Raw genomic sequence first — 12,966 nt, forward strand, 5'->3', positions numbered from 1 at the left:
TTCACATCTCAGCTGAAGGGCACATGGGGATCTGTGGCAAACTCAAAGCAGGGATAACTCAGGGAATGAGCACTTGGATGCTTTCTATTCCAAAATGCCCAGGGTGTAAAATTCAAACAATTTTTAATACAAAATTTAATATTATTGCTGAAAAATAATATTAAATTATTTAAATATTATTATTTAAAAGCCCCTGATTGGATACAGACAAGGAATGGGAAGAGACGTGATCACTCTGCTTGGTTCCAAGAGGTTGTTTTCCTCATATTCCCATTTATTAAATGGACACAAAGGATATCTTGAAATATGCAGTGGATCCCTTGCTGGTGCCATAGAATATTTCCTTCAGTTCTGCACCTGTGCTTTTAATTCCCACTGCGCCCTTCAGGAGTTTAAGACAACAATTCACCTCCAAAATTTAGGGAAAAATTAGAATAAAAATTAGAATAGCAAGGATGAAAACATCAGGTGTAGAAAAAGTAAATCCACACTATCCCTCCCTGCCCCCTCAAAATATCCCTTACTCTCCAACAGACAAAAATGAGACTAGAAAAACTCTGTTTGCCTCAGGAATAATTTCAGTATTAATGAGAGTGCAACTGTACCTTTCAAATAATTTTTATTCCATGGCTGGAAAAGTCTTTTGGGTGTGAATTTTCTTCCAGTTGCAGCCTTTCCATCAGTGGGATTTTTTGTAGGATTTCTCTCAGCCCTGAGCTGGGATGGATGAGTCAATGTGTTTGCAGTTGGATGGGAGTGGGCCGGGAGAGCTGCAGGAAATGGGATGTGAAACATCCACACAGGGAAACAGGGCTGGGAAACGACTGCAAAACCCAACAGTTGCTCCTCTCAGACCAAAACAGAGATTCCACACCAAACTCCACAAATATCACAGCTGCCACAAGCTATGGAAGCAAAGATTCCCACGTGGAGAGATTTGGATTGAAATTTCAGGGAAAATTCCTGCTGGAATTTGTTCAGGAAAAATTCTCAAGCCCTGGCACAGCTCTCCAGGGCAGGGATGGAGTCCCCATCCCTGGAGGGATTAAAAGTTGTGGAAATGTGGGTTAGGGGTAGCCTTGGCAGTTCTGGTTCACTTGATGATCTTAGAGAGCTTTTCCGACCTTAATCATTCCCATTCTGTGAGGTGAAACAGCCCTGGACAGATTCCAGCCATGAGGAAAATGCCTTTTTGGTAGTTGTGAAGATATAAAACAGCAACAGAAATTTAAACCCTTTAATAAAATGCTTTCCAAATAACTTTTTGGGAATTTCATCCCCAGTTTGGGCCCAGTGAGGCTTTGGGAGGTGGGAGCAGAAAAAGAATCACTTTGAATAATTGACGCACATGGAAATGATGCACAAGTCTGGAAATAATTTCTTCCTAAAACAAATCATTGGAGAGTGTGAATTCAGAACACAGCAAAGATTGGTGGCTTTCCTTGGTAATTTGTTTTGTTTGGTTTATTTTGCCAGAAATTTCTACCCATACATTTGAGGACAAAACTGTACCTCTGGGAACTTCAGGTACAATGCACAGAAAAATGAATTTTTAAATGGGAAATAATAACAGTAATGCATCACTACTGACTACCCCGGTGCAAATTTATAGCAGCTTCATTTTTAGCCATTAATAAACAGGCTAAATATTAACATTAATTTCCCTGGGATATTGGTTATTGTATTATTGAGTTATTAATGAATTATATTATTGAATTGTATCCTGAACACCCGGCATGCTAAATGTGGTATTTAATTGCAAATTACTGCCTCATTGCTCCATAGTTTTAAAACACAATCAATATTTCACAGTTTTTGTGGTTTATATCTCATACTTTGGGTTTTTTACCACCTATTTTTAAAAACTTTCTTCTGTTAGAACCCTGTTGTTCACTGATTCACTCGAAATCAGGATTTTGATGAAACATGTAAGAACTAAAAATGGGAGGGTAAGAGTTTAATGCTTCTTGAAATGCTGTGTAATGCTTGGAAGAATCCCATCACTTATACCAGGAGCCCTCATGCATGATCCCAGAATGGGTTTTTTATATGGGAAAAGTAAGAATGGGTTTTTTATATGGGAAAAGTAAGGAATGGAATAGCTGTTTCATTCCAGGCACATTGGCTTTTTGTGGAATGACAAACTGATTACCTCTGACTGCTAAAAGCATGATTTAAACGTGCTGAACAAATTGGCTTTTAATATTTCCCTATTTATATAAATGTATATCTCCTTAAAGTATGGGATTTCCATTTGGGATTATGTTAATGGAAAAGTTCAGCTTCACAGGCAACAGGATGGAAAAAGCTGTCGGATTTCAGCCTTTGGTTCAATTTGGGGATGTGTAAAACTCATCAAACTGGGTCACAGAATGAGCACCTGGAATATGAGCTGCAGATCTGATCCTTGTGGGCCTGGAAAACAGGAAATTGGAGTGTTGAGAGGTGTGGCAGCACAGGGAGGTACTGAATTCTGAGCTTAAAAATCAATTCTGGGTCTGCATAAGGGGGTCTAAAACTGAATAAATCACCTGAAGGCTGCAGCTCTCTGCAGCTCTGCTGTTGCTGTGAGGTGACCCTGCTCAGGTGGGGGTGTGGGATGGGTTCGTGGTCCTGGAGCAGTTCCCAGCTCTTGGCAGGAGTCCCCTGACCACGCACCAGCTCCGTGCCTTTTATCCTCTCCCCCATTCCAGCTGGGAGCAGCGTGTGTGGAAAGGGAATTGAGGGACTTCAGTGGGAAGGGGTGAGATGGGATCTGGTGAGGGATTGATCCCAGCACACAGGGTCTCAGCAAGGTCATGGAATGGTTTGGGTTGGAGGGATACTAAAACCAGCCAGTGCCACCCCTGCCGTGGACAGGGACACCTCCCACTTTCCCAGGCTGCTCCAAGCCCCAGTGTCCAGCCTGGCCTTGGGCACTGCCAGGGATCCAGGGGCAGCCCCAGCTGCTCTGGGAATTCCATCCCAGCCCCTCCCCACCCTCCCAGCCAGAAATTCCTTCCCAATATCCCATCCATCCCTGCCCTCTTTTGGTTAGAAGTCTGGAAATTTGGCACAATTGACCCTTAGATTTCATCTAAAGAATATTCTGAGTAGTGGAGATCCCAGTAGCAGGAATACTGGGGGAGTGGGAGAAGGAAGAGCAGTTTGTGCAGCTCAGCCCTCAATAATCTTCATTTTTTTCTTTCTTCCTTAAGCAATTACAGAGCTGAGGTCGCTGGAGGAGCAGAAAGGAATAAAGAAGAAGGGGAAAGGAGATGGTTGTAGTCATAAAAGTTGCAGGAGAGGCATGACTTGTTTTATTGATGTGAAATTCCCTGGATGCCCAAGTGGCTTCACTTCTTAGAAGAAATCTTGGTGATGTTTCAGAAGGGGATATTCTAAATGAAATGATCCATCTGTAAAGTGCTAAAAATACATTTCCTCTCTGGTGAGTTCTTTAACTTTGAGGTTTCTGGCTTTGGGAAATTACGTTTGAAGCTCCTGTTGTCTGCATCGCTTCTGTGGGAGCTCTGTTCCTTAAAATTGGGGGATTATGAGGGAAAGCAATATTTTTCTTGGTTTTCCATTTTACAGGAAAGGTTGTTCCTGCTGTTCTGCCACTTCAGGATCTGTTTCCCCAGGAACACAGACATGGAAAATTGTGCTGACACAGCGAGGAGACCTGGCTGTTGTTGCAAAGGTGTCGATGTTGTGAGAGTTTATTTGAAATCTGGGAAAATTCATGTCGTCCCTGCCTAAGATCTGTCCCCAGGGAGTACAAACTAATTCCGAGAAAGACAGGGAAAACAGAATCCCCCAAAGATGTTCAGAACATTTCAGCAATTTCCTGCATTTCCCCAAACACCAGCATATTTTAGGATGCACTTTAACACTGCTTTTCCCCTCCAGAAAAACTGAGCTTCCTTTTTTTTTTTTTTTTTTTTTTTTTCCAGGTAAGCTCTTAGAAGTCTCCTTGTTTTGATTTTCTGCATAAAATAAATATCCCTATATTCTAACACAACCTTTCAACAGAAATGGAGAAATGGATACAGTGGCACTTAGGGAGGAGCCTTCTCTTTTAAGAAGCCTCAATTCCCTTTCTGAAGCCACTGGGCCTTCAATAATCTTCATGGGGACACTCATGGTCTAATCTTCACTGGGACATCACAAGGGTTAAGCTACCTTTCAAAAAATCTCTCTTCCCACTGATGGGAGCCCTGTGCTGCTGGAAGGTGGCAATTAATCCTTAAATAAAGATTTCTTGCTTGTCCCAGGTTCCTGCTGGCTCAGTCACAGCAGAGCCATTTCTAGCTGGGAAAATTTGACTTTCCTCTGTTGTCTCCCCTTCTCTTACAAACATTATCTCCCAAACAGGAATTTCGCTTTCATTTTGCCATTATGGCAGCTCAAGGAGATGTTTTTCATTTCATAACCACATCCCTGAGGACAGAGAACCAATAGTGAGCCTGAATTCCCTGAAGCAATTTCCTTTGATACCCTCTTCTCCTTCTACTGGTGCAATCTAAAGTTGGAGATGGATAAAAGCTGCTCTGCTACAAGTTCATCTCCTGCCAGGGCAGGAGCTATTCTCTGTAGTTTATTTCTGATGTTTTGACCAATTTGGTATTTCAAAGTTCATTGTATCTGTCTGTTAGGAAATAGAAGTTTCTCCTGTTATCCATCCTAAATTTTATTCTCCTTATTTCATTTTTTCCTCCCTCCTCCTATTTCTATTTTCTTGCAGCTCAGAAGTAGAGAATGACACACCTTTAACACTCACAGGGAAGAATCTTTCTGCAAAAATAACAAATTGAGAAGCTTCATGTAAATTTTTACTTCTAAATCTTTAGACAAGATAAATTTGGGTGTGAAACATGAGACTGCTGGAAAAAAGAGCAAGCTGATGCTCCTGGTGGATCTTTAATTGCTCTAAGATGTCTCTGCCTGAGGAATGGGAGAGAAATTCATCTGACAACTGTTGGCTTCTCTGTGGGTTTTGTAGGATTCTTTTTTTTTTTTTTTTTGGTTGTGTGTAACAAACATTTGCTGTCATTTCAGCAAGTTCCATGATACAATGCAGAAGCCAGAAGTGCAGAAGTGTTTTGCTCCTTTCAATGTCACTCACGGGGTTGGCAGCTGTCAAACCCACGGAGACAGGCCCTGACCATGCTGGGAGGGATCAGCAATGATTCTCCTGGAAAAGGGAGTTGTAGGAAAGGCCCCCAGCCTCGAGCTTTCACCTGAGTCCCTTTGGGAAGGAGCAGAGCTGCCTCAGGCAGATGATGGGTATGGGAAGCCACCAGAACTGTGAAGATGTGGCTGCTCTGAGGCAGAAACAAGTTAATAAGCGCTGAGAGAGGGAGGGGGAATGAAATCAAAACACAAAAGAAATTTCTCAGTCTCTCCTGCAGTCCTTTAGCTCCAGCCTCATCTCTGCTTGGCCTCCCCTTTCCCCAGTCTATTCATAGCTCTGTATTTAACACTTGTGTTTGCTTTAAAAACCCAAAGTACATCAAGGCTAAACAGAAGCATCTCTGCTTTGTTGTCTCTTACAAAGGCTGCAGCTGAGAGTCCTCACTCCCTGGCACCTCCAGACACTAATTACAGATGTCAAACGAAGTGTGGGCTGCCACCACCACCATCAGAGGAGAGTTTGCTTTGATGTCTCACACCTTCCCTGCGCTGACTGAAGTCGCTGCCAGAGGTGCAAGACATTCTAATCCCTCCCTCTCTTCCTGCCTGTTTATCTCTGGGAAGCTTTGCAGGTAAAATATGGGAGTGAAACAGTGCACTGGTGGTGCTGATGCCTCAGGTTTTAGCTTTCATATTTTTCAGATTCTGTGCTGCTTTAGTGTGTGGGTCTGAGCTTCATATTATGGGATGGTGAGCTCTCTGTACAGAGCAGGGAGACAAAACAATTCCTTCTCCAGCTGGGCACCAAAGACAAATGATCCAAACCTCAGGCCCAGGAGCACAAACAACGTGGGCTGGAGAGAGAAAAACAAGCAGGATGGGACTGCATGGGCTAAAGCTGGAATGGGACAATGAACTCCAGTGTGCCAATGGAGCAGAGCTGATCCCAGTGAGAGCCCCCGGGAGCGCTCGTGCATTTTGGGACCATTTGGGTTCATCTTGGGTGCAGCCCTGGCTGGGCTCTGGTGCTGCTCAAGGTGGATCCATGGAGGAGATCCTTTTAATGAAGCCCTGCTTTATTCTGGAACTCTGCCCAGCCTCTGCTCTAGGGCAGCCTGCACAAGGCATCAATACCCTCCTTGCTTTGAGGTTCTGCTTTTATAAAGTTTATACAGTTGCTCAACCATTCCTGTTCCAAGCCATCTCTGACGCTTTTACTTAAAGGCATTTTGCTATTTTAGTTCAATAACAACTCTGATAAATCTTTTTATTCTTGTGGAAGAGAAAACCTTGATGCTTAAGGTAAATTTCATAATTTTCTTACCTAATTAAAAAAAAAAAATCTATAAAACTTCTTAAATTATCTCCTTAAAAGGAGATCATGGTGAGGAGGGGCTCAGCCTCTTCTCCCAGCAAACCAGTGACTGGATAATGGGAAATGGCCTCGCGTTGTGTCAGGGGAAGTTCAGACTGGATATTAGGAAGATTTTTTTTTTTGCACTGGAAGAGTGGTTAAGATTTGGAAGTCCCCAGTCCTGGAAAAGTTCAGAGGTTGCAACTTTTCAGTCTGGTTTAGGGCAAGGTGGTGATCAGTCAAAGATTGGACTTGATCTTCAAGGTCTTTTACAACATTAATTTCATTTAATGTTATGATTCTATGATCTGTTTCTTTTGAGAACTCACAGTCCTGATGTTGCTGACACAGCATTCACTGAAATTACCTCTGCCTGTGCTTTGTCCTTCCCTGCATTCCTTACCTCTTCTCTCTCTCTTATGTGTGACCAACACCCCAGTTCCATGGGCAGATTTCCCCTGTTTGTGGGGATTAAAGGTCCAGGAACCTTGAGATTCCAGCTCGTACATTCCTCCAGGAGGGGCCTTTCATTGAACCACTCCACACCCCTCTGCTCTCCTGTGAAATCACAAATAATAACTCGTCCACAAAATATTCCTGCTTGGAATTGAACCAGAAGCAGGGATGTAAAATATCCCCCTGTATCTAGGGAAAACTTTGTGTCCTGAGGAAGCCTTTGGGCCATCCATGTGGGATATGTTTATGGGAGACTGAGTTTTCCTGAAACCTTCAGGAAATGTGTCTTGTAGTAAACAGGTTTCAAAGTGACAGAGCTGCCACAATTTCAGCTTTGAGCAGTGAACACTGTAAATATAAATTGCCGTTATAAAATGCAGTAATTGTGATTTCCAGGAGTTTAACTTTCCTATTTTATCCTGCTGTTTATACCCAACCAAGAGCTGGGGCGATATAAAAATACATAGATTCACTCAAACGCTCACTAATACACTGTTTAATTCAAATTGTCCTTAAATAGCTTCCTAAATTCTATTTCATTTTGTTATTTTTCGATTTATTGCTGCTTTAGTTCATAAAGCTGCTGGATTCCAAAATCTGAATTACAGCCCCTCTCTTTTTTTTTTTTACTACAATAAGTTGTATACAAGTATTCTTGATTACTTTCCTTTAGTTCCTCGTGAAATAATAAAGTAACAGCTTTTTATGCTCTATTTAAATTTTGAGTGCCAGCCAAGCTCTGTCTCTCCCTGTTTTATCATCCGTTTAAAGTGAGTTTTGCAATCAGCTCTGCCCTGCACATCATAAAGCCTCCCCTCACTATCTGTGCTGATAACTCCAGAGATTTCCAGTCTGGGAAATTGTTGGACATGCTTCCCTGGCTCTGCTTCCCCCAGAAATCCAGCCCTTTGGAAATCCATATTCCTCAATCCCGAGAATATACAGATTCCAGGAGCAGATGGTTCTGTGGAATTTCCAAGGTCAATGTTCAAGGAGGTTGGAAAACTTCCACTGAACATCTACATGCTCCACAACCTCAATAACTTCTCTCTCTGATAAATTTATTTGGTTGATCTTGGGCTCTTTTTCTCCCTGAATGGTCTCTTACTTTTCAATAAAAGCCCTAAAAGGAGAAGATTTAGTTTTAAGTCCTGATATTAACTCAAAGCAAGACTCCTGTTGGTTTAAAAAGACCTTTCACCCTTCTCAGGGCTTCGCATGATGCCAATCTTTGTTCTTCTGGCACCATCCAACCCAAACTTGATAGTACCTGCAATTCAAGTCATACGAGGTAAAAAATAAAGCAGAGTGCCTCTGGACATCAAATTATGGCTGTGATGATTCAAAGGCTGGGGTGAAAATTGCAGAACTCAAAGTAACCCTGTTCAAAACCCCTGCATGACAGGAAAAACCTGTTCCCCCTCAGCAATCTTATCTCCTGACAAATGTCTGAGAAATTAAAAGCAAACAAATAGATGGAAAACTAAAATGCCCCTTCACAAATGCTATTTTTTGGTTATATTCCCTCATCAGCAACAGGCTGATATTGCAAATGAAAAAAGTGGATTATTGCTATGAAAATAATCTCTGCAGAGGAGGCATCGAGCTCCATTCAGCTCCAAGAAATGGTGCTTGACTGGAGCTGTAAAATGAAAAGGCAGCAGGGAGAACAGCACTGGGAGCTGGGTTATTACGCTCAGATTTGAGCATTATCAAGGAGTAAAATGCAAAATGTGATTCCTAAACATCTCCAGAAGCCTGTGCTCTTAAAATGGATTTATTTTAGGAGACACTGCAATGTCTGTATCCCCACAACGACTCACTAACCCTCTTATTATGCTTAAATATTATTACTAGGAGTTTTATTCATAACACTTTTATTTTTCCTGTATTTTCTGAGATGCTTCCATGTCAAAAATTACCTCATTTTCAACATTGTAGTTGATACTTAAATTCTGCCTTTTTCTCCAAGCTTTGTCTTTTAAAGAGCAGCTCAAAAATTTGTCATCAGGCTGCTGCAATAACGCTGGACAGGTATGAAAATGCTCCTCCTGATCTTTTCTTCCAGCAACACTTGTAGCAAATCTGCCTTTTGAAGGTCATTTCCCTCCTTATTTAGACACCCAAACCTTGTTAACAGACCCTGATTTCCAGGAGTTTAACTTTCCTATTTTATCCTGCTGTTTATGCCCAACAAAGAGCTGGGGCGATATAAAAATACATAGATTCACTCAAACGCTCACTAATACACTGTTTAATTCAAATTGTCCTTAAATAGCTTCTTAAATTCTATTTCATGGGGGATCTTGGTTGCTTTTCTCTCTGTCCCAGCATGGTTTTGCCTGGGTTTACCCACTTGAGGACACAAAATCCATTCTAAGGCACAGCGAGGACTGAACCTCCTCTGCGGGGCCAGCCTTAAAATGCTTCGAGCGAGGGAGTTTTGCTGGAACTCCAAAACATTCACTGCCTGCTCTGAGTGTTCCTCTTGCTCGGGTTGGTTTCATCCTTCCCCCTTTGTGTGTCTTTGTTTGAAGGGAAGGTCAGGGAGCCGCTGGTGTCCCGGCAGAGCAGAGGGAGCTGCCGCGAGAGTGCGGCTGGAGCACTGGAGGCCGCCTGAAAGGGAACTTCTGACGGGAACCAAGGCAGCTGGAAGGACCCAGAGGTTCAAGCCACAACCCTTTGGAAACAAGAGGTCAGATGAATGTTTCGAATTGTGTGTGGTTTTCTCCTGGCTTTGATGGAAAGTTCTTTTCCAGCCCAGCTGGAAGAAAGGGCTTGGACTGAGGGGAGGGTTTGCAGCAGCGCGGATTTTTCTGCTTTCTCATCAGAGGATTGCACACTCTACAATAACCCCAGCCTTTTATTTGGCTGCTCAGAAATCTGTGGAGAGGAGAGTAAATTACCTCCTTCAATGACAGATCGACTGTGTGGGCAATTGCATACACAGAAAATTAATTATAAAAAAATAAAAATTAAAACTTCACCTCTGAAGATTTCCTCCTTCCTTCTTCCTCCAGCTCGGGGAAGGCTGAGGTGGAGCTGCCTGGGACACGTCAGAGACCTCACTTTGGTTGGTTCTCACTTTGTGAAGCTCCACACGGTGCCCTGAGCACAGAAAATGTGGAGAGGTGAGGTTTTCTTTGAGCTGGGCAGCTGAGGGGACTCCACGACACACAGGGAAGCAGCAGCACTTGGAATCTTTATAAGTAACACAATGGATCTGGAGAAACACGCCAAATAGTCCCTCTTTTGATTTAAAAATTCAGATATTGGAATGGTTTGGATTGGAAGGGATATTAAAGGTCTCATTCCAACCCCCTGTCAGGATTTGTTTCACCTGGTTTCATGTTTCTGATGAACTCCTTCCTATTCTGGTGAACAGAGGTTGTGAAATGCATTCAGGTTTTCAGCCCTCACTTAGATTTACTCAAATTTTAAGTAATTTCCTAGAGTTTTTTTTTTCCCTTTTTCCTGCCCTGTTTCCCTCCTACACTTGTGTACTCAGTTGAAGTTCATGAGGCTGTTGTGAGACTGCAAATGTAGAAGCTGTAGAAATTAAAAAAATCTGTTTTAAACAGAAAAACACCCCATAATCTGAATAAATAACCACCCCCTGCCATGGGCAGGAGCACTTCCCACCCTCCAGGCTGCTCCAAGCCCTGTCCAGCCTGGCCTTGGACACTTCCAGGGATGGGCAACTTGTGCCAGTCCCTCCCCACCCTCACAGGGAACAGTTTCTTCCTAATATCCCATCTAACCCTGCTCTCTTTTGGTTTGAAGCCATTCTCACTTATCCTGTCCTGTAAAAAAAAAAAATCTATGGACCATTTGAAATTCCCATTTCTTTACCTTTTCTCCCTTATTTTTTCTGGCAGCATGGTTGCAGAAGGGTGATACTCTGACATTCTGCAAAGGACAGCAATTGGATTTTTTGCTGCTTCTAAATTGATTTGGGTTTCAAACATGACTCAACAGACATACAAATCTTACTTAAACTTGTCAGATCCAGAATAAAATGTATCAGTTGATACAGAGTGGCATTTTTAACTGAGATGTTTGATTTGCAGAAATATTCTCACTTCCAGCTTTTTTTCCCTCATGAACTGTGAAAGGAGTAGTTTTGGACATGTCCTTACCTATCCGAGTGGCCAATGATTGCCTTGATTGCTTTACCAGAGCAATAGATGACATAATTAAATAATGAGGCTTTAAAAAATTATATTTTGTAAATGCAAGGATGAGGCTTTAATTATTAAATTCAAATCAATAAAGCAGTGTATCTGCATGACAAAATTCTGAAGGCTGACAGTGTTCCTGGGATGAGGCTGTACTTGATCAAAACACACAAACTGAGAGAAACTGTAAAAAATTTTATAAAAAACATGTGGACCAAGAGCTGATTGCTTTTGAACCAGTGCAAGGTAAGCAGGGTTATCCCAAAATCCATACAGACTTCCAAATCCATTCTGTTCACTGCCTCAGGCTCCTGGAATGGTTTGGGTAGGAAGGGAATATTAAAGCCCATCCCATTCCACTCCCTCCATGGGCAGGGACACCTTCCACTAGCCCAGGTTGCTCCAAGCCCCATCCAACCTGGCCTTGAGTATTTCCAGGACTGGGCCATCCCTGCCCTTCCTGAGCAAACCAGAAAGGTTTTCCCCCACTTTTTTCCCCACTCTCAAAGACTTGTTTTTTATTTTATCCAAAGTAAAAGGCTACGGAGTCACCACTGGTGCTTTTTGTGATGGCTTTCTGGTCTGCACTGAAATTATAAATTTTAATTAGTGAAGAACAGTTGCAGCAGCACAGATCCATAACCCTGCTGAGGCTGATCAATGTCTGGGGGTGGTGGAAGGGGTGGGTTCAGTTCTCCACCAGCTTGGGGAAAATAAAATGTAAATCCATACGTCAGCACAAGAAATCTTGAGGAGAACTTGGTGTTATTAATGTCTGAAATGCCCCAAACCATGTGAATGAGCAGCAATGACCTGGTTCTGTGGGAAAAAAAAACAAAAAAAACAAAAAAACCAAAACTGTACAGAAAAACCTACTCAAGCTGTTTTAATTGATTGTTCAGTCACCTGCAAATGATGCCCCTGGCTATGAAATGCAAATTGGCCTCAAAATATTTTTGTTCCTGTGAAGAGAATGAAGTCTGGTGTACTTGGAATCTCAATAAGCTGGGCTTGAGGAGCCTTTCCTCTGCACAGAGTTATTTATACAATGTGAATATTTAGATTATTGTATAAATGATATATTTTGAATTGAGTTGTATCATCTATTTGTATCATCCCTTTGGTGTCCATGGCAGGGAAACTAGAGACATGACTCTGCCACCATTTCCAGATTGTCCCCTCAGATCCTGGGATAAAATATCCCATAAATACCCAATAAAGCTGCATGCTTGAGCTTTTGGGGTATTTTCTCCAACCATACCTTAAGTAATCTAAATGATAATGTTTTTCCTTCTTCCTTTGAGAGACAATCCAATATCATAATCTAATTTCACAATCTAATATGTCACTGTCAAGGAGCTATTTCCCTTTTAGCTGTGCTTCCTTATGTTACTCTACATCATTTTCCCCCACTTCAGCTCATTCATCATTTATAGGCAGTTTATGCACCTATTTACTCATTACTTAGCCAAATTTTACACTCTTAACTCATCCTTCAGTCTTTAAGTATTTACCCTAAAGGTTTATTGCAGCTCAGAATGTGATTTGATTGCTAGTGAAGAAGAAAGATTAATTTTTTCTGATTTATGTCACCGTAATTATATTAGAACATTACCTGTCTTATTTACCCAGTGTCAGTACATGCAGAATTATGAAAAAAGCACAGAAATGGGTCTGTTGGGCTTGTGTTGCACGTTGGGCAGCAGTTGGTAATCTGAAGTGACATCCAGCTGAAAAGCAGCAAAGAGCAGTGGGCTGGAATTGCTGTGCCTTGGCAAAATCCTGTTTCCTTCTTTGTACTCTGGTTATTGGAGAGGCAGAGGAATAATTTTGGTCTGTGGGTCAGAACCCAAAAAGTTAGTA

Source organism: Anomalospiza imberbis, chromosome 10 (assembly GCF_031753505.1).
Source record: "Anomalospiza imberbis isolate Cuckoo-Finch-1a 21T00152 chromosome 10, ASM3175350v1, whole genome shotgun sequence".
NCBI lineage: Eukaryota > Metazoa > Chordata > Aves > Passeriformes > Viduidae > Anomalospiza > Anomalospiza imberbis.